A 21,514-nucleotide genomic window follows, 5' to 3' on the forward strand; every position below is an offset into this window, starting at 1 on the left:
CAATCAGATGCTTGCGCAGACACTGGATGACACCGTTGGGCGATCGTGTCGGGTGCTTTCGATCCAAGACTGTGCTTGTAACGGCCGATTTGCTCACGTTTCTGAGATGGTTATGAAGGAAACATTCGAAATAAAATCATTGAAGAAAAATGTTGAGGTCCAGGCCCATAAATGGAGCCCACGCAATTTAAATTACTGCCCTCAAGTTCCCCGCGGGCATCTGTTTAAAATATAATGGGCTCGAAATCCCGGTTTCTTCTTCCCGCGGGCGATCGACTAAAAATAGGAGAAAAGATGCGCACTTGCCTTTTGGTCGAACACTCGCCAGAGATCCCGGACCTGAGGCCTCCTCCTCTTGCGCAACGGAGCACGTTCACGTTGGGATGTCCATGGGAGGCATGTGGGCCTAGACAGCCAATCACGGTAAAGTATTTTCTCATTCATAGTAATCGTAAGTCCGAAACTCCAGAAACACCCCAAACACTCAAACACTACATAAAACATTAAAAAAACACCTCACATAAATACACTATAGAAATTAAAGTTCATAGAAATGTTTAAATTTGCCGATTTAAAAAAAAACGTTTAAATTATGGTTTAAAATAAGTGGGTAGGGTTTTTAACATAAATATGTATTTAAAAATGTTATTTTTTAATATGTTTTTGATATGTATTAAAACTCTTACACTGGTAAAAGTAGGCTATACACCCGCTTTTACCAGGCGCAAGAGTTTTAAGGACATTCGTAGGGCAAAAGACGGGCAAATAGCCCAATTTCTGCCGTGGGAATGTCCTGCTCCCCGAGATGCGGAGGACCCGTCAAGCCAGAAACTTGACAGATCGGAAAAGCCGGTTTATGGCGCGTGGGCATTGCACATCGAAACTGGCTTTTGCGCTGCCTCCCGGGGTCGGTACACACTCCGTACAGACCCGGGGAGGCCGGGATTTCAGGGTCAGAGTCCGCTGAGGTTTGGCTCCGTGTTTTTCTTTTTCCCTTTTCTTCCTTTTTGCCAATGCAGCATCTGTCATGTGGACAATGACTGCCGGAGGACTCTGTATCATTGACACTCAAAGAGTCGCTCTGTTTCTAATCAACCTTCCCTCAGGAGAAAGAGCTGAGCTGGGCCTCTTGTCGCTGAAACCGCCCAGACATGTCTGCACCAATGAGTGTTCTTGACTTTAATGGGGAAGTGTTGCTTTCTCTGTTGCACTGCCAGATTGGATACACACTGCAAATGAGCCGGTGTCACCCTGACCCAAAAAACCTCTTAGTCTGTTACAGCAGACGCTGTTAATGCGAGATGTCCTTTATTGGAGACCTGATCCGTTGAGGTTGCATTACAACCAAAAAAATCAAAGGAATGCGATTGACCTTTTCGCTCCTTCAGGATTGCAAAATGCTTTTTGTTCTGTTTAAAGGGATGGTGTTGTCTTTCTGGGAACCCTTGAGCAGACTTAGTTCCTGGAACAGATCCGAGCCAGCAGGGAAAACTCCTCACCATTGCCTGTCCGGAGAGGTCAGTGGTGGACCATCCCTGCTGGAGCCTGGCCGGAGAGCTGCACTCCCACTTAGTCTCGCGATTAATTCCAGTCATGCCGAAAACTACATCAATGTGTAACATGAAATGAGCTATGTGTGTTACCGCTTGTGCTCTGTGCAAAACCCAACTGAGGGTCCCCAACTTTGAGTTTAGATTCGAAACTCCAACTTCTAATGTGGGGCTTGAACAGACAAAGTTCTCATTTGGGAAGAAGAGAGATACCAACTGAGCCAAGCTGGCACATTCTATGGGGAGCCTCTTGACCTTTGCTTCGGACCTTGATCTCTCCCTTGTCGAGGCCCCGTCTGCTCTCTCAGGTGGATGGAAAAGATCCCACGGCACTGTTTCAAAGACGAGCAGGGGAGTTATCCCCAGTGTCCTGGGGCCAATATTTATCCCTCAACCAACATAACAAAAACAGATTATCTGGTTATTATCACATTGCTATTTGTGGGAGCTTGCTGTACGCAAATTGGCTGCCATGTTTCCCACAATACAACAGTGACTACGCTCCAAAAGTACTTCATTGGCTGTGAAGCGCTTTGAGATGTCCGGTGGCAGTGAAAGGCGCTATAGAAATGCAAGTATTTCTTTCTGTAATAATCTTCCCTGTGGTACCTTCTGCCCTTGGACCAAGAGCATTAGCACCAGGGTTTTGCAAATGTTAACTATCCCACTGAAAGCCTTCCACCATCATTAGCCCTGGAGCAGGAAGCCGCGAGTTGATTCGAAACCAAGAGGCTCGGCTGAATAATCAGACAAAGTGACTGTGCATCATTTTAATTGTGTAAGCATAAACAGTTCAACAATAAATCTGCATGACTGTCTACAATTAGTTTGGAAATCACACTGTTTAAACAATGATTGCATTAATCGGTGCTGTTTTACATATATTGCAACATTAATCTTTCAGAATGACATTCTTACGTAGGATATACGGCACAGAAACAGGCCATTCGGCCCAACCAGTCCATGCCGGCGTTTATGCTCCACTCGAGCCTCCTCCCGTCTTTCCCCATCTAAATCTATCAGCATAACCCTCTATTCCCTTCTCCCCCATATACTTGTCCAGCCTCAAGAGAAAAGAGACCCAGCCTGTTCATCCTGAGCGGTGACCTGATAGAGGTCTTTAAGAATAAGGAAGAGTTTGATCGGGTAGATGTAGAGAAGATGTTTCCACTTGTGGAGAGTCCAACACTAGCGTCAGAAATATAAGATAGTCACTAATAAATCCAATGGGGAATTCAGAGAAACTTCTTTACCCAGAGAGCGGTGAGAATGTGGAACTCGCTGCTACAGGGTGTGGTTGAGGTGAATAGTATCGATGCATTTAAGGGGAAGCTGGATAAACACATGAGGGAGAAAGGAATAGAAGGGTATGTGATGGGGTGAGATGAAGAGGGCTGGGAGGGGGCTGGTGTGGAGCATAAACCCCGGCACGGAGCGGTTGGGCTGATTGGCCGGTTTCTGTGCTGTAAATACTATATCATTCTATGTATCACAAGTTGCCATCTGAGATCCAAGTGCCCGTGTGTAAAGACTGCGCAGAGATTGTCATAAGGCTATTCCACCACAGGGATTGTCACAACCCAAGCTCGATCCAGTCTATATCTGATGCTCACACACCAGCAGTTCCTACCGGGGTTGTTGGCCAGCGATCAGGAGCACGTACAATGGCCAATCGGCACCCCACAGACCGTAGCTGAGATTCGCTGGCTTGGCTCCGGCCGGCACTGAGCTTTGTGACGCTTTGGGTGGCCAACTCTAGTCAGGTGTATTCCTGGAGGTTTCATCACATGACCTCCCGCCTCCAATCGCCCCGCCCCGGACTCCCGCCATTGGCCCATCCTCCAGGTGCACTGCCTTCCCATGGCCAATTGGGAAGGGAATAGAGTCTTTGTCGCCCTATTGGATTAATCTGACTTATTCATGAAACGGCCTTTTTCCCCCCCATCTCCAATTTTTAAAATAATGTGTAAATGAAAATGTTTAAAGAAAATGAAAAAAAACAACGCACAATTTTGTTTGAGCCCTCTGATTTTTCTCCTGAGGTTTGCCGCAGTGTCTTGGAGATTAATCTTCGATTCCTGGAAACTCTCGGAAAATCGTGGAGCGTAACGCACCATGTCTATACACGTCAGATACTCGCTCGATAAACTCCTGAGATATCAAGGGAGAAACTCTATTTTAGCCTCGAGGAACTCGTTTGCAAAGCCCCACTAACAATCCCTCACTGGACACCACACTTTAACTGTCAGTTATGATTGCTTCAGTCCTTGACCAGGTAATCTCATCATTAAAAAAAATGCTTACACAGTGCTTCTCGTGCCTGGGCATCTGTGTCCCCTGTGAGTAGAAGTTAAAGAGCAGGGTTAAATATCACCGGACCAGATTTTCTGGAGGATGCATTTGACTGAGAAGGTTAAAACAATTCAGTAAACCTTAAAGTGATTACGGTTAAAAAATGAGAAAGGCAAATGGGAAAATTCATATCCAAAAACCCACAGTCATACTTTATAAAAATTGTTTTTTCCCACATTACAACAGTGACTACACTCCAAAAGTATTTCATTGGCTGTAAAGTGCTTTGAGACGTTGGTTGGTCGTGAAAGGCGCTATATAAATGCAAGTCTTTTTTTACGCCTTACTTTAGCCCTATTCGCTGTTTATCATTAGTTGCCCCCAGGAGGTGGTGGTGGGGCTCCTTCTATACCGAGTGTGGTCAGTGCTTCGATGCTGGAGATGTTGGCCTGATCGAGAACACTGACGTTGGTGCGTCTGTCCTCCCAATGGATTTGCAGGATCTTGCAGAGGCAGTGTTGGTGATATTTCTCCAGCAGCTTTGAGGTGTCGACTGTACATGGTCCACGTCTCTGAGCCATACAGGAGGGCGGGTATCATTACTGCCCTGTAGACCATAAGCTTGGTGCCAGATTTGAGGTCCTGGTCTTCGAACACTCTCTTCCTCAGGCGACCGAAGGCTGCACTGGCGCACTGGAGGCGGTCCTTGTCGTCGATATCTGTCCTTGCTGATAGTAGGCTCCCGAGGTATGGAAAATGGTCCACGTTGTCCAGGGCCGCGCCGTGGATCTTGATGACCGGGGTGCAGTGCTGTGTGGTGTGGGTCAGGTTGGTGCAGGACCTTTATCTTATGTGAAGGCAGTGCATCCGGGAAGGCACTGAGCACCTCGAGTCTCGTCGCCGAGAGCATGCAGAAAACAAACGCAGGCAGCGGAAGGAGCGTGCGGCAAACCAGACTCCCCATCCACCCTTTCCTTCAACCGCTGTCTGTCCCACCTGTGACGGAGACTGTAATTCCCGTATTGGACTGTTCAGTCACCTGAGAACTCACTTTTAGAGTGGAAGCAAGTCTTCCTCGATTTCGAGGGACTGCCCATGATGATGATAGCGATTGTTTGGTCCTGGGCACAGTTTTGGTCTCTGTATCTAAGGAAGGATATACCTGCTTTAGGGGGGGAGGGGGGATGCAATGCAGGTTCACCCTGGGATGAGAGGGTTGGCCGATATTCTCTGGAGTTTAGAAGACTGAGAGGTGATCTCAATGAAACATACGAGATTATTGAGGGGGATTGACAGGGTAGATGCTGGGAGGATGTTTTCCCGGGCTGGAGTATCTAGAACCAGGGGTCACAGTCTCAGGATAAGGGGTCGGCCATTTCGGACTGAGATGAGGAGAAACTTCTTCACTCAGAGGGTGGTGAACCTTTGGAATTCTCTGCCCCAGAGGGCTGTGGAGGCTCAGTCTTTGAATATGTTCAAGACAGAGTTCAATAGACGTTTGGGGCTAGAAATTTGGCGATTTTGCGACTGGGTTTTTGGGCTATTTCACCCTTTTTGGCGAATACCCGCTCGGCGGGAACCTCGGGCACCTTTGCGTGTCGGAGCTTTCCACGTGCCGTCGGGAGAGGAGCGCTGACGTGCAACACCCGAAATAGCGCATTCGCCCAAAATTTGGCGCTCTTCCCACTCTTATTCCGCGCCCAGAATCCCGACAGGGAAAAACCTGCGCAGCAGCGGTTAGTGTGAGAACCTGCAAAAAAAGTAAGTTAAAGTTTTTAGTTTTAATTCTGTTTCAGTGATTCGATAGATAAGTGTCTTGTGAATGTTTTGTGAATGTTTTGTTTTGTTTTTTTCCAATTTATTTTGGGGTATTTTTCCGCCTTCCCGAGCGCTATCGGCCCCGGACTGAAGTTGGCGAAAGATCGCGGTTTGCCCGATTTTTACCATCGAATTTCTGGCCGACTAGCGGTAGCGAAGCGAAAACGGTAATTTTAGCGCAAAAATACCGTCTTCGAAAGCCGAATTTCTAGCTCTTGGACTCTAAGGGAATGAGGGATATGGGAATCGGGCAGGAAGGTAGAGCTGAGGTGGAAGACCGGCCATGATCTTACTGAATGGCGGAGCAGGCTCGAGGGGCCGAATGGCAGATGTTAAACACGAACTTCCCCCAGCCCAAACATCGGGACATCTGAATGATGGAGAATATTAGTTGAGGAGGTTTTAGAAAAAGTTATTGAACTGATGCAGATTCCTACCCTCCCTTCCAGTCCTCTAGACTGATGCTGAAGATATTGCTTCCACATTCTTGTTGCCTCCAAAGACGTCAACACTTAACATTCGTTGGAATATCCCAGTCCCTCTCTCACCTTGTCGGCCGATCTTAATTACACAGAATGTACAGCACAGAAACAGGCCATTTGACCCAACTGCTCCGTGCCGGTGTTTATGCTCCACACCAGCCCCCTCCCACCCCTCTTCATCTCACCCCATCACCATAACCTTCTCTTCCTTTCTCCCTCATGTGTTTATCCAGCCTCCCCTTAAATGCATCGATACTATTCTCCTCAACCACTCCCTGTGGCAGCGAGTTCCACATTCTCACCACTCTCTGGGTAAAGAAGTTTCTCCTGAATTCCCCATTGGATTTATTAGTGACTATCTTTTATATTTATGTCCCCTCATTCTGATCTCGCCGACAAGTTAAAACATCTCTACGCCTACCCTATCGAACCCTTTCAAAATGTTCCCTCGATCAGGTCACCCATCAGCATTCTCTTTACTCGAGCGAGGAGCCCCGGCCCACTCAACCTTTCCTGGTGGGTATAACCTCTCAGACCTGGTTTGGGTAGCAGAAAAAAAAAATCCCTTTAAAAATTAGCAAGTGTTGCCTTTAAGAAAACAAATAAAAAATAAAGCGTGATTATTTTGTGTTTGTAATGTCAGGCGCTCTCCCATTGTCGTACTGCTTCATCCATTTCCAGTAATGGTTCCCAAGTGTCCTGCGAGCAGACCTTAATAACCAGTGGGAACATTTGAGACGAGCAAAACTGCTAGTTAGTCGGCAAATTTTCATTTTCATGTTCAGTAAGACATTAGCAAAATATGACCTGTCACAGATCAAGAAGAATTATTCATCTTCGCTGTACTTTCCACACTCCTGGACATCAAACACTTCGTTCAAAATAAATTGGCCGAACAATGTACAGAAATAACAATATAATTCCTCCCCCCCCCCCGACGCTCCCCGTTCTGGATTACTCAAAGATGCAGTTCATTAAAAGAGCAGTGCACACACTGTCAACATGTACTTTTCCAGGTTTTGCATCGGTGAACATTTCAGATGTTCATTAAAATTTATAATAATGCAACAAGAAACTAAGGGAGCTCGTTGTAATGTCAACACTTTAAACCTGTATTGCCAGCAGTTGTCACTTATGTCTCATGGTGATTTCCCCCTCCATTGTCTTCGCTCGCTGAAGGCAACGACTGACACCGATGTACAGGACGGAAAGGCAGCAATAGAGAAAACAGACAACAAGGAATAAAAGACAGAAGAAATCTGTTTGATCTCTGGGATGAGAGGGCTGCCCCAATGAGGAGAACTCGAGTGGAATGGGCCTCTCCGCTCTGGAGTTTAGCAGAATGAGAGGTGTTCTCAAGATTCTTAGAGCTTGATAGGGTCGATGCTGGGAGGATGTTTCCCCGGACTGGAGAGTCTAGAACCAGGGGGCACAGTCTCAGGATAAGGGGCCACCATTTAGGACCGAGATGAGAAGGCATTTCTTACACAAGAAGGGTAGGCCATGCACCCCTCAATCCTGCTCCGCCATTCAATAAGATCACGGCTGATCTTCAACCTCGACTCGCTTTCCTGCCCGATCTCCATATCCCTCGATTACACGAGAGTCCAAAAAACTATCGATCTCAGCCTTGAATATATTCAGAGACTCAGCCTCCACAGCCCTCTGGGGCAGAGAATTCCAAAGATTCACAACCCTCTGAGTGAAGAAATTTCTCCTCATCTCAGTCCTAAATGGCCGACCCCTTATCCTGAGACTGTGACCCTGGTTCTAGACTCTCCAGCCCGGGGGAAACATCCTCTCAGCATCTACCCTGTCAATCCCCCACAGAATCTTGTATGTTTCAATGAGATCGCCTCTCATTCTTCAAAACCCAAGAGAGTATCGGCCCAATCTGCTCAATCTCTTCATTGGTCAACCCTCTCATCTCAGCGATCAATTTAGTGAACCTTCGTTGGACTACCTCTAAGGCATGTATCTCCTTTCTCAGATAAGGAGACCAAAACTGTGCACAGTACGCCAGGTGTGGTCTCACCAAAGCCCTGCACAATTGTAGTAAGACTTCCTTACTCTTGTGCTCCACCCCCTTGCAATAAAGAGAGTTGTGAATCTTTGGAATTCTCTACCTCAGAGGGCTATGGAGGCTCAGTCGTTGAGTATATTCACGACAGAGAGCGATAGATTTTTGGATATTAAGGGAATCAAAGGATGTGGGGATCGGGGGGAAAGTGGAGTTGGGAATGACTGAGCAGGCTCGAGGGGCCGCATGGTCTATTCCTGCTCCTATTTCCTATGACACTGTGTTCAGAAGTGCCTCACCAGTTCTCTGCTTGCTCATCCACGGGGCACTGAGGCCAATTGCTGGCACTTGGCTGGCTGAGGTCAGCTGACTCGGGGAAGACGGGGGGATTGAAGCCGATCCCTCTCTACCTCACGGCTCAGTGCGGTAACCCCCCCTCCCCCTGGAACCAGTGCAAACCACCCCTCGACCATTCCCGCATCTGGTGCCCTGTGACACTATGGGGGCGAAATTGGTTCTGGCCGTGTTTGAGGCGGTGTCACTGCCTGAGTGCTGATAGCCCCGGGCGTTAGGCGCAGCCTCAAAGTCCTAAATTCAGTTTTTACGCCCAAAGATGAGAGAGCAGCGCTAAAAAGTGGCGTTGCACACTCCCCCTCGGGCGGGAGCTCAGGGGGCCGACTGAATTTCCCTGAGGGAGAGGGGGGTTGCCGCCAGGCTAGGCAAAAACGGGAAGTAAAAAAAAAACTCAAACTTCTCCGCCCCACACACCACACACACTCCCCCACTCTTAAACCTAATGAAAATACACAGAAATAAATAGAGAGAAAAGCTTACCTTCCTCTCTGGACGATTCCGTCCGAGATCCGCTCTTTCACCACCACTTTTCCCGGGCTGTACGGCCGCTTGTCAGCCGCACAAAGCAAATGTCGCGACAGAGGCTCCAGGGAGGCGATGCACGCTGGATGATGTCACCACGCAGGCGGCGATAGCCGGAGCAGCCTTGCCTCGTGGCGCCTCTGCCAAAGAGCCGACTGAATGTAGGGCGAGGCGTTAACGGCGCCGACCGTCGAAGGTTGGCCTTTGCCGCCTGTTAACCCCCTCCCGCGCGCAGTAACAGGCGGTGTACAAAAACCCAGTTTCAACCCCTGTCCCTTTTAGGCTCACATCATTTGGCAGCAACTCTCGGCTTCTCACTTTAATTAAATAAGGTCTACAGCTAATTGAAGAAGTCATCTGCTAATCTAGGCTAAAAATAACAAGTTAGCATTATTAATTAACCCAGTCCAGAAGCTTAGGCGCGCAGTGTGAGGCTCAACTGGAAGGATATTTAAGGTTTAGTTTGTACGTACATTTAGTTTATGTAACAAGTGTAGCATTAAACCCCATTGAATCCCAGCTGGATTAAGCTGTTCAAAGATGCTTTTTCAGACCGCCTGTAGTACGACATTCCACGCTCAATACCTTGGATTTTGTAAGCTGTGTGTTTTTTTTTGGCGTAATGCCGCTTGATAATTCATTCATAATCTGAAAACCTTGTCGGCTTGTCGGCCTTAGGGACTCGGGACAGGGATTGTTCGAGGCTGGAGTAGAATTCCTCTTTGGCCTCATTGGAGCCGACGTGTAATGACGGTAGTGCACTGGTTCCGGGTTAGAGTGAGCCAAAGGGTCATGTGGCATCCGCTTATCCTGTAGGGGGAGTCTCTAAGACCCCCAACTAGCTCGTTTTTGATGGCGAGGCCAACCCCATGGAGACAGCGTTCTTCTGGTTTGCCTTTCCAGAAGGAGGTGTATCCAGCACCTTGTTCCTTGAGCTGGCCTTCCCCTACCCTCCGCGTTTCGCTCAGGGCAACGATAGCAGTACAACGTTCCGGTCTGTCGGCTCCTGACATTCCAGGTCCCGAACTTCATTTTAAATATTACTTCATTGTAATATTCGGGGCTTCTTGATCCTCGATTTAAAAAAAAAAAAAAAAAAAATTCCCATCTTTGTGTTCAAATCCCTCCGTGGCCTCGCCCCTCCCTATCTCTGTAACCTCCTCTAGCCCCACAACCCCTCGAGATCTCTGCGCTCCTCCAATTCTGGCCTCCTTGAGCATCCCCCGATTTTAATCACTCCACCATTGGTGGCTGTGCCTTCAGCTGCTTGGGCCCCAAGCTCTGGAATTTCTTCCCGAAACCCCTTCGCTTCTCTCTTCTCTTTTTTAAGACGCTCCTTAAAACCGACCTCATTGACCAAGCCTTTGGTCATCTGTCCCAATATCTCCTCGTGTGGCTCTGTGTCAACTTTTGCTCCTTTGAAACGTCTTGGGACGTTAAAGGTGTTTGGGGTGGAAATCCAGCTGTTTGGTGTGGCAATCCAGCTGTTGCTCCTTGCCAACACCCTTGATTCCAGATGTGCTGCTGAGCTATATGAATCCCTGGATGAGCTGTGACTTCCTGTAGTTGGCCCTCAGCAGCCCGTGCACGCCTCTGGCTCCAGGCGGCTCACGGGTTGCTCACAAACATTTCGTCCTGTTGAGCTCCGAGCTGACCTTTCGGCACCGCCTCTGGTCCAGCAGCAAAGCGGGGCCTCGGCTTAACGTCTCACCCGAAGGGCACCGCCTCCGACAGCGCAGCGCTCCCTCGGTACGCAGGTAGTGTTGAGTGATCAATTCCTTGGGGGCAAAGGTGACTCCTCTGGAGTCTTTCACAAGGCAGTTAGGTGTTGTAGGGGGAGCGTTGTAGCTTGCTAGGGAAGGAAGGGTTTGAGGGGCCGAATGGCCTCCCTCACCTGCTCTTCCTCCTTTTGCTTCTTGCATCGAATTACATAACCTATACGGCACAGAAACCGGCCATTCGGCTCAACCGGTCCATTCCGGTGTTTATGCTCCACTCGAGCCTCCTCCCACCCCTCTCCATCTCGCCCCATCAGCATAACCCTCTATTCCTTTCCCCAGGGCCTGATAGTCTGCATCCCAGAGTACTTAAGGAAGTGGGCCTAGAAATAGTGGATGCATTGGTGATCATTTTCTAACAGTCTATCGACTCGGGATCAGTTCCTATGGACTGGAGGGTAGCGAATGTAACACCACTTTTTAAAAAGGAGGGAGAGACAAAAATGGTAATTATAGACTGGTTAGCCTGACATCAGTAGTGGGGAAAATGTTGGAGTCAATTATTAAAGTTGAAATAGCAGCACATTTGGAAAGCAGTGACAGGATCGGTCCAAGTCAGCATGGATTTATGAAAGGGAAATCATGCTTGACAAATCTTCTAGAATTTAAGGATGTAACTAATAGAATGGACAAGGGAAAACCAGTGGATGTGGTGTATTTGGACTTTCAAAAGGCTTTTGACAAGGTCCCACACAAGAGATTAATGTGCAAAATTAAAGCACATGGTATTGGGGGTAATGTACTGACGTGGATAGAGAACTGGTTGGCAGACAGGAAGCAGAGAGTTGGGATAAACAGGTCCTTTTCAGAATGGCAGGCAGTGACTAGTGGAGTGCCGCAGGGCTCAGTGCTGGGACCCCAGCTATTTACAATATATATCAATGATTTAGATGAAGGAATTGAGTGTAATATCTCCCAAGTTTGCAGATGACACTAAGCTGGGTGGCGGTGTGAGCTGTGAGGAGGATGCTCAGAGGCTGCAGGGTGACTTGGACAGGTTAGGTATTGGGCAAACGCATGGCAGATGTAGTATAATGTAGATAAATGTGAGATTATCCACTTTGGTGGCAAAAACACGAGGGCAGAATATTATATGAATGGTGGCAGATTAAGAAAAGGGGAGATGCAACGAGACCTGGGTGTCATGGTACATCAGTCATTGAAAGTTGGCATGCAGGTACAGCAGGCGGTGAAGAAGGCAAATGGTATGTTGGCCTTCATAGCTAGGGGATTTGAGTATAGGAGCAGGGAGGTCTTACTGAAGTTGCACAGGGCCTTGGTGAGGCCTCACCTGGAATATTGTGTTCAGTTGTGGTCTCCAAATCTGAGGAAGGACGTTCTTGCTATTGAGGGAGTGCAACAAAGGTTTCACCAGACTGATTCCCGGGATGGCAGGACTGACATATGAGGAGAGACTGGATATACTGGGCCTGTATTCACTGGAGTTTAGAAGGATGAGAGGGGATCTCATAGAAACATATAAGATTCTGATGGGACTGGACAGGTTAGATGCGGGAAGAATGTTCCCGATGTTGGGGAAGTCCAGAACCAGGGGTCACAGTTGAAGGATAAGGGGTAAGCCATTTAAGACCGAGATGAGGAGAAACTTCTTCACTCAGAGAGTTGTTAACCTGTGGAATTCTTTACCGCAGAGAGTTGTTGAGGCCAGTTCGTTAGATATATTCAAAAGGGAGTTAGATGTGGCCCTTACAACTAAAGGGATCAAGGAGTATGGAGAGAAAGCAGGAAAGGGGTACTGAGGGAATGATCAGTCATGATCTTATTGAATGGCGGTGCAGGCTCGAAGGGCTGAATGGCCTACTCCTGCATCTATTTTCTATGTTTCTACGTTTCTCCCTCAGGTGCTTATCTAGCTTTCCCCTAAATTAGGGTGTCCATATTTTCTAAACCGGATCCAGCAACAGAGCGTTAGAGGTAGCCAGAGCAGAAAGTGTTGGTTGTGCAGCATAGCAAGGCAAAATATTCCAGCAGCACACACACAGACTACAAATGCAAAATAAATGTGCAGATAATTACCGCGGAATCATCTTAGCATCCTAGAACGGTTAGAGCACAGAAGGCCATTCGGCCCCTCGAACCCGTGCCAACTCTCAGCTCGTTGCACTTCACCGCCCTTCCCCCGTAGCCCTGCAATTTCTTTTCCTTCAAGTATTTATCCAGCTCCCTTTTGAACGATAAGATTGAGTCTGCCTCCACCACCCTCTCAGGCAGGTCACGCTATCAAAGCACATTCAGACACCGTTTATAAATAACACTGTTCAGCCCATTGACCTGAAACGGTACGATGTGCAGATATCCCAATAAATACGGCTCGAGCCTATTCGGGGACGAGTTTCATGAACCGGGGACTTCTCCGCGGACATTGCTTGGCCGGACACTGTCTGCAGAAAATGGGGGCCATGTGGTAACCCTATATTAAATGCACGGGATATACGGCACAGAAACAGGCCATTCGGCCCAACCAGTCCATGCCGGCGTTTATGCTCCACTCGAGCCTCCTCCCGTCTTTCCTCATCTAAATCTATCAGCATAACCCTCTATTCCCTTCTCCCCACATATACTTGTCCAGCCTCCCCTTAAATGCATCGATACTATTCTCCTCAACCACTCCCTGTGGCAGCGAGTTCCACATTCTCACCGCTCGCTGGGTAAAGAAGTTTCTCCTGAATTCCCCATTGGATTTTTTAGTGACTATCTTATATTGATGGCCTCTAGTTATGCTCTTCCCACAAGTGGAAACATTCTCTCTCTATCCACTCTATCAAAACGTTTCCTAATTTTAAAGACCTCTATTAGGTCAACCCTTAGCCTTGTTTTTTCAAGAGAATAGAGACCCAGCCTGTTCATCCTTTCCTGATAGGTGCACTAGTTGTTTTCAATGAATGAAGGATCTTTTACTGTCAATAAAATGAAATGCAAAGAAGAATGCACATAATAAACGGTCTGGTCTCTAAGGGATCTGTTGATTCTTTTTTTAAGATCTATATATGAAATTCCATGCATCTGTGTCAAAATTTCTCATTCGAAACAATTGCTCATAAAATACGCCTCTCCCACTATTGGACTATTTAATGAAAAATGAAGAGGTCGGGTTTTAAAACTTAATTTTTTTTGGAAGGACTGCCTGAGGCAAATATGTTCAGTATAAAACTGTGGGATTGCAGCAGGTTATTGAAGATGTGGCTGCCTCCTGTGTTACGGGCTGGCGAATGGGAGGCTGAGTTGTATATTATCGGATGTGAAACACAAAGTAATGAGGAATGGAGGTGGGAATGAGGAAATGCCAGGCAGTCCCGCTAACCGGCCTCGTTCTTTGAGGCTGCGACGGAGTCATTCGGACTAAGAATATAAAAGACAGAACGAAGTGTAGTTGCTGTTGTAATGTGGGAAACGCGCAGTCAATGTGCGCACAGCAAGTTCCACAAACAGCAATGTGATGATGACCCAGATCATTTGTTTTTTGTTAGTGATGTTGATTGATAAATATTGGCCAGGACACCGGGGGAAACTTCCCTGCTCTTCGAAATAGTGCCGTGGGATCATTTATAAGAGGGTAGATCTATAAAAGGCCGGAACGCCGCACCGCCATAGTTGCCCGGGAACTTAGGCACTTCGATGTGGACATCGCCGCCCTAAACGAGACCCGGTGGGCTGGAGAAGGCGAGCTTGAGGAACAAGGTGGAGGTTACACCACCTTCTGGAAACAGAAACCAGAGGCAGAACGCCTCCTCCACGGAGTCAGCTTCGCCATCAAAAACTAGCTGGTCGACCGCCTCAAAGACTCCTCCTGTGGGGTTAACGAACGCCTCATGCCTCTTCGACTCACCCTATCCCGGAACCAGTGCGCCACAGTCATCAGTGCGTACGCCTCAACACTCGATGCAACGGATGAAGCCAAAGAGGGTTTTTATTCCAACCTCTCAAAATCTCTGTCCTGCGTCCCCACGGGCGACAAACTGATCCTCCTCGTGATTTCAATGCCAGGTCGGCAAGAACACAGCCCACTGGGGAGGTGTGATTGGCAGAGAAGGGGTCGGGAAAGCCAACTCCAGCGGGTACCCTACTCCTGACAAAATGTCTTGAGCACGAACTTGTCATCACCAACACCTTGTTCCGTCAGAGGGACAAATACAAGGCATCCTGGCAACACCCTCGCTCCAAGCATTGGCACCTGCTCGACTATGTCATCGTCCGAGCCAGGGATCGCAAGGATATGCGCATCACCCGCGCCATGACAGGAGCTGATGGCTGCTGGACGGACCACCTCCTAATCCGATCCATCATCGACATCAACATAGCCCCAAAGTGGAGGGGGCAGCAGAAGCAGTGCCGCAAAAAAGTCAATGCCGGGGCACTGAAGGACCCAGTTAAGAGAACCCTACACAGTGAGCACCTCACAGCTAACCTGGCGTGCCATGACGACCCCAAGATGCAGAATGCCCACAGTGATTGGTCTACCCTCCAGGCCTCCATAACCAGTGCCTGCAAAGAAACGCTCGGTCACTCAACCAGGAAGCTCCAGGACTGGTTTGATGAGAATGATCAGGAGATCCAAGAGCTAATAGATTGCAAGCGCAGGGCATTTCTGAGCCTTAAACAACAACCCAATGCGGGAGCAGCAAAACAGTATTACACTCGGCTCAAGGCTGAGGTCCAACAAAAACCCGGGACCTAAAGAACAGGTGGTGGATGGAGAAAGCACAGGAGATACAGCAGCTGGCTGACAATCATGACGTGCGAGGATTCTTCATCGCAGTCAAGGCCACCTATGGCCCAAGCACCCAAGGCCCCACCCCACTGCTGGCCAAGAACGGGGAAACACTCATCAAGGACACGGAGGCAGTCAGGGCCCGCTGGAAGGAGTTCTTCAAAGATCTCCTCAATCGAGACACTGCCTTTGACTCGAGTGTTCTCGACTCCATCCCGGAGCATGCTACCCGCCACCACCTCAGTGAGACCCCAACACTGCACGAGGTAGAAAAAGCCATAAGACAGCTCAAAAACAAGAAGACTATGGGTGCAGATGGAATTCCTGCTGAGGCATTGAAGTATGGCAGAGAGGCACTGTTGGTGCAAATACACGACCTCATCTCTCTCATCTGGAGGGAGGAGAGCATGCCGGGAGATCTGAAATGCAGTGATCGTGACTGTCGTGTATGGAGAAAGAGTCAAACTTAACACTGTGAGCTCAAAGTAAAGTGTGACCGTAGTCTTTTATTGCAGGTCTCCAGAGTGCCTCTCCAACCTGTGAAACCTCCTTAAATACCTGTGCTCCCAAGGGATTATGAGATGGCTTTTCTGGTGGCTGTATAGAGTATATACAAATCCAGATACATAACAACATTTCCCCCTAAAGTCAATAGTGTAACTATTTACAATGTGAGTTGATCTTGGCCCTTCTTGACCTGGTTGATTGTCTCGGTGTGAAGGCTGGTGTTGTTGAGTCATTTGTTGGGCCCTCGCTGGGCTGCTGTGCAGCTGGCCTTGCTGGGCTGCCTGGTGTGTTGGGCCATGCTGGGCTGCTGTGGATGATGGGTTCTGCTTCGTGGTCATCCGCGATGTTGGTTGTCACTGGTGTGTATGTTGGGGGATAAAAAAAGGTAGGGTCCAAGGTGGGTTGCTCAGGGTAGTCCGTGAATCTGAGTTTGATTTGGTCCAAGTGTTTCCGGTAAATGAGTCCATTTGAAAGTTTGACCCGAAACACCCTACTCCCCTCTTTGGCCACGACAGTGCCGGGAAGCCACTTGGGACCTTGTCCATTATTTAATACAAATACAGGATCATTGACTTCAATCTCGCGTGACACATTTGCGCTATCATGGTATGCACTTTGTTGAAGCCGCCTGCTCTCTACCTGTTCATGTAGATCAGAGTGAACTAATGAGAGCCTTGTCTTAAGTGCTCTTTTCATGAGCAGTTCAGCAGGTGGGATCTCAGTGAGTGAGTGTGGTCTCGTGCGGTAGCTAAGCAGGACTTGGGATAGGCGAGTCTGCAGTGTGCCCTCAGTTACCCTCTTCAAGCCTTGCTTGATGGTTTGCACTGCTCTCTCTGCCTGACAATTGGACGCTGGTTTAAACTGGGCAGATGTGACCTGTTCGATCCCGTTACGGGTCATAAATTCTTTGAATTCAGCACTGGTAAAACATGGCCCGTTGTCGCTCACCAGGACATTGGGTAAGCCGTGTGTGGCAAACATGGCCTGCAGGCTTTCAGTGGTGGCAGCGGACGTGCTAGCCGATATTATCTCACATTCAATCCACTTGGAGTACGCGTCTACAACCACAAGGAAAATTTTACCCAAGAACGGGCCTGCATAGTCAACGTGTACCCTAGACCACGGTTTGGAGGGCCAAGACCATAAACTTAGCGGCGCCTCCCTGGGTACATTGCTTAACTGCGAGCATTTATTACATCTGTGAACGCAGGACTCTAAGTCCGCATCGATGCCGGGCCACCACACATGGGATTTGGCTATCGCTTTCATCATTACGATGCCTGGGCGGGTACTGTGGAGGTCATTGATGAAGGTGTCTCTGCCCTTCTTGGGGACCATTACTCGATTGCCCCACAGAAGGCAGTCTGCCTGTAGAGACATTTCATCTTTGCGCCGCTGGAACGGCTTTATCTCTTGGGCACTGGACCAGCTCCCGTGAAGCACACAGCTTTTGACTAGAGATAATAAGGGGTCCTGGCTTGTCCAGGTTTTGATCTGCCGGGCAATGACAGGTGATTGCTCACTCTCAAAAGCTTCCATAAACATGGCTAGATCTGCGGGCTGCGCCATTTCCACCCCCGTGGTAGGCAATGGCAGCTTACTGAGAGCATCGGCGCAGTTTTCTGTGCCTGGCCTGTGGTGGATGGCGTAGTTGTATGCAGACAACGTGAGCGCCCATCTCTGGATGCGGGCCACTGCGTTGGTATTTATCCCTTTGCTCTCGGAAAACAGGGATATAAGTGGCTTATGGTCAGTTTCCAATTCGAATTTTAGCCCAAACAGGTATTGATGCATTTTCTTTACTCCATAGACACACGCTAACGCTTCTTTTTCAATCATGCTGTAGGCTCTCTCGGCCTTAGACAGACTCCTGGATGCATAAGCAACCGATTACAGTTTCCCGAAATCATTGACTTGTTGCAATACACACCCGACGACGCATCACATGCTAGTATCAAATGCTTACATGGATCATACACTCAAACAAATAGCTTGTGTTGTAACAATTTTCTCGCTTTTACAAAGGCATTTTCTTGGCTTTTGCCCCAAACCCATTCGCCCCCTTTTTGTAGCAAGACATGCAGTGGTTCTAGCAGGGTGCTGAGACCCGGTAAGAAGTTACCAAAGTAGTTCAGGAGTCCCAGAAACGACTGCAGCTCTGTCACGTTCTGTGACCTTGGTGCGTTCTCGATTGCTTCCCTCTTCGCGCTGGTGGGCCTGATGCCGTTCGCCGCAATCCTCCTTCCCAAGAATTCCACTTCAGGCGCCAGGAAAACGCACTTCGAGGGTTTTAACCTGAGCCCCACATGGTTGAGCTGACTAAGAACCTCCTCCAGGTTCTGCAGATGCTCAACTGTGTTCCGACCTGTGACCAAGATGTCGTCCTGGAAGTCCATGGTGTGCGGGACCGACTTCAGTAAACTTTCCATGTTTCTCTGGTATATCGCTGCCGCTGATCGGATTCCAAACGGGCATCTGTTCGAAACAAAAAGACCCTTGTGCATGTTGATGCAGGTGAGGGCCTTCGATGATTCCTCCAGTTCCTGCGTCATGTAGGCTGAGGTCAGATCCAGCTTCGTGAACGTCTTTCCTTCCGCCAGCATTGCAAAGAGGTCGTCGGCTTTTGGACGTGGGTATTGGTCCTGCAGGGAGAAACGATTGATAGTTACATTGTAATCGCCACAGATTCTGACGGTGCTGTCTCCCTTGAGGACTGGGACAATAGGACTGGCCTACTCGCTGAACTCGATCGGTAAGATGATGCCCTCTCTTTGCAGCCGGTCGAGCTCGATTTCTACCTTTTCTCTCATCATGTACGGTACTGCTCTCGCCTTGTGATGGATGGGTCGCGCCCCTGAAAATCTGCACTTTTGCTCCTTGGAATTTCCCGATGCCTGGTTCGAACAGCAAAGGAAATTTGTTTAAGACCTGTGCACACGAAGTGTCGTCAGCATATCTTTCCCAGTCACTTCCTGCCGAGCAACTTGGGACCATCGCCCGGTACGACCCAGAGTGGTAGCTTGTGCACCGCTCCATTGTAGGAGACCTTTACGGTAGCACTGCCGATTACAGGAGTCAGTTCTTTCGTGTAAGTTCTTAGTTTCGTGCGAATTGGAGTTAAGACTAGCCTTGAGGCCTTGTTGCACCACAATCTTTCGAAAGTCTTTATGCCCATGATGGACTGGCTCGCGCCCGTGTCCAGCTCCATTGACACCGGGAGTCCATTTAGTTCAACCTTCAGCATTATCGGGGGACAATTCGTGGTGAATGTGTGCACCCCATGTACCTCTGCCTCCTCCTATCAAAGGTTCTGTTTTGTCGTGATCCTCTGCAACTGTGGTGGTTTGCAGGTTTAACAGGCTTTGCAGCTCGCCTGCACACTCGTTGGAGGTGTCCCATTGTTCTACAGCCCTTGCAAATTTATCCTTTGAATCGGCATGAATGGAAAGCACATGGGATTGGGGGTAGTGTGCTGACGTGGATTGAGAACTGGTTGTCAGACAGGAAGCAAAGAGTAGGAGTAAATGGGTACTTTTCAGAATGGCAGGCAGTGACTAGTGGGGTACCGCAAGGTTCTGTGCTGGTGCCCCAGCTGTTTACATTGTACATTAATGATTTAGACGAGGGGATTAAATATAGTATCTCCAAATTTGCGGATGACACTAAGTTGGGTGGCAGTGTGAGCTGCGAGGAGGATGCAATGAGGTTGCAGAGTGACTTGGATAGGTTAGGTGAGTGGGCAAATGCGTGGCAGATGAAGTATAATGTGGATAAATGTGAGGTTATCCACTTTGGTGGTAAAAACAGAGAGACAGACTATTATCTGAATGGTGACAGATTAGGAAGGGGGAAGGTGCAGCGAGACCTGGGTGTCATGGTACATCAGTCATTGAAGGTTGGCATGCAGGTACAGCAGGCGGTTAAGAAAGCAAATGGCATGTTGGCCTTCATAGCGAGGGGATTTGAGTACAGGGGCAGGGAGGTGTTGCTACAGTTGTATAGGGCCTTGGTGAGGCCACACCTGGAGTATTGCGTACAGTTTTGGTCTCCTAACTTGAGGAAGGACGTTCTTGCTATTGAGGGAGTGCAGCGAAGATTCACCAGACTGATTCCCGGGATGGTGAGACTGACCTATCAAGAAAGACTGGATCAACTGGGCTTGTATTCACTGGAGTTCAGAAGAGTGAGAGGGGACCTCATAGAAACGTTTAAAATTCTGACGGGTTTGGACAGGTTGGATGCAGGAAGAATGTTCCCAATGTTGGGGAAGTCCAGAACCAGGGGTCACAGTCTAAGGATAAGGGGTAAGCCATTTAGGACCGAGATGAGGAGAAACTTCTTCACCCAGAGAGTGGTGAACCTGTGGAATTCTCTACCACAGAAAGTAGTTGAGGCCAATTCACTAAATATATTCAAAAGGGAGTTAGATGAAGTCCTTACTACTCGGGGGATCAAGGGGTATGGCGAGAAAGCAGGAAGGGGGTACTGAAGTATCATGTTCAGCCATGAACTCATTGAATGGCGGTGCAGGCTAGAAGGACTGAATGGCCTGCTCCTGCACCTATTTTCTATGTTTCTATGTTTCTATGAAACGATGATCACACCCGCAGCGCCAACAAGGTGTTAATGGCCTTTCATTCATCACCCTTGATGGTGGACTCCGAGACATCTGCGGACGTGTAGCTGCAGGTATATGTAACCTGCCCTGTCTGTTACGATTCGAAAACAATATCACTTTGTGCACAGTACTTGTAGCAACACTTGTGTGCTGAGAAATTTGCTTAGTATTGTCACTGGTGGCAATGAACGCCTGGGCTATCGCTATGGCCTTACTCAAGCTTGGGGTTTCTACAGTCAAAAGTTTGCGAAGTATGGTGTCGTGGCCAATGCCAAGTGCAAAAAAGTCTCTGAGCAAGTGCTCCAAATGTCCTTCAAATTCGCAATGTCCTGCAAGGCATCTTAGCTCGGCGACATAACGCGCCACTTCGTGCCCTTCAGATCTTTTGTAGATATAGAACCGGTACCTCGCTATCAGAACGCTTTCCTTAGGGTTCACATGCTCTCGGACCAGTGTGCACAAATCGTCGGACGATTTCTCTGTGGGTTTCGCTGGAGTGAGCAGTTTCTTCATGAGGCCATACGTTGGTGCCCCACAGAGGTGAGCCGCCATGCTCCACCTCACAATCAATAAGCTCCCCGCTGGAGTGGAACTAAACTACAGAACCAGTGAAAACCTGCTCAACCTGCCCCGTCTCCAGGCCAGCTCCAAGACCACCCCAACCTCTGTTGTCGAGCTACAGTATGCGGACGATGCCTGCGTCTGCGCACAAACAGAGGCTGAACTCCAGGACATTGTCAACGTATTTACTGAGGCGTACGAAAGCATAGGCCTTACGTTAAACATCCGTAAGACAAAGGTCCTCCACCAGACTGTCCTCACCACACAGCACTGCCCCGCACCC

This window comes from Pristiophorus japonicus, chromosome 22 (assembly GCF_044704955.1).
Source record: "Pristiophorus japonicus isolate sPriJap1 chromosome 22, sPriJap1.hap1, whole genome shotgun sequence".
Taxonomy (NCBI): Eukaryota; Metazoa; Chordata; class Chondrichthyes; family Pristiophoridae; genus Pristiophorus; species Pristiophorus japonicus.